We start from the raw sequence: 1,297 nt of genomic DNA, 5'->3' as shown, positions 1-1,297 counted from the left end.
GCCCTCCTCGCCACCCAGGACCTTGCATGATGGGCTGGGGACGCAGCTGATCTGGGGACTCCCAGGAAGGAGGGACCTGCCCACACCTTCAGTAGGGGGACAGGGCCTCCTTCCCCTCATCCCGAGCTCCTGATGCCACTGGGTGATGGGCTCCATGCTGGGTTTCTTCTCCCAGAAGTGTATTACTGCCTCAGAATTTGTCAAAGAAGTGCTGCCCAGGGGTTAGCACGGGGCTTGGGGCTGGGTTGGCCTCCTGGAAGTCCTGCTGGCTGCCTTCTTCCTCAGCACGTACACAGGTCCTCTTCTCTGCCAGGCACTGTGTGCAACCCCAACCAGGGCTGCAGTGTGGATATCGCAGCAAAGCCACGACCTTGCATGTGGCAGCTCTGCCCAGCAACAGGCAGCACGGAGCCCTGAGCAGGCACACAGCCCACAACAGTCACCCAAATGTCCTGTTGTGTGGACTTCCGTGGAGGATGGACACAGCCAGGGAGCCATGTGGCAGTGGGGCCCCATGAGTAGGAAACGCGTCATTGCAACACCAGCACCCACCTCCTAATGGAAATGTGTGGCCCTGCCAGGCCCTGGCTCAGCACACGGGGCCTTCTGGGCAGCGGAGCAGCCTCCCACTGCTGGCCTGGCCTCCTTTGGTAGAGTGGTAACTTCCAGACACCCTGACCTTGGGCCCAGCCGTGGCCGGCAGAGTGGAGCAACTCTCCCAAAAAGGCACTCCGGGACCCTGACCCAGGCCTGTTCTCCCTGTTTTCAGGGAGCTGCGCAACCCTAAGGGCAGCCACCCCTCCAGGTCATCGCTGAGCTGGCCACTGGGCCACAAAGGACAAAGCAGCCAGGCGGAGCCTGTGGACTTCCAGTTGAAGAGGACAAAGCAGCCCCGCTCCTGGGGAGAATGGCACTAACAGCCTGGCCGAGCTCCCGCTCCGCCTTACCCCCAAGGGCGCTGGGCACAAGAGGTCTGCTCACCGGGTGGACAGTGCTGCAGGCATCTCGCAGCCTCCCTAGTGCCTCAGTCTCCCTAAAGGCCTGGGGTAGCGCACCGAGAGCAGTGCAGAGTGAGGAGCTCTGAGGGGTCCAGTCTGAGGGGTGCCTTTCTGCTCTGAAAGGCACCCTAGAGTCCAGGTGATAGGCCAGGGAGGGCAGAGGACCTTCTGGGGACAGGACCACCATACGGGTACACAGAGGTGCAGTCCCCCAAGGCCCCATGCTGGGCTTCAGCCTTTATTGTCCCTTGGAATTAAACTGGGAATAAACCTAGAGCCTTCACAATTTCTTTTTCTTT

This window comes from Octodon degus, unplaced genomic scaffold (genome assembly GCF_000260255.1).
Source record: "Octodon degus isolate 3935 unplaced genomic scaffold, OctDeg1.0 scaffold00007, whole genome shotgun sequence".
Classification (NCBI taxonomy): Eukaryota; Metazoa; Chordata; class Mammalia; order Rodentia; family Octodontidae; genus Octodon; species Octodon degus.
The sequence above is the reverse complement of the archived record's forward strand: the minus strand, read 5'-3'. Positions refer to the sequence as shown.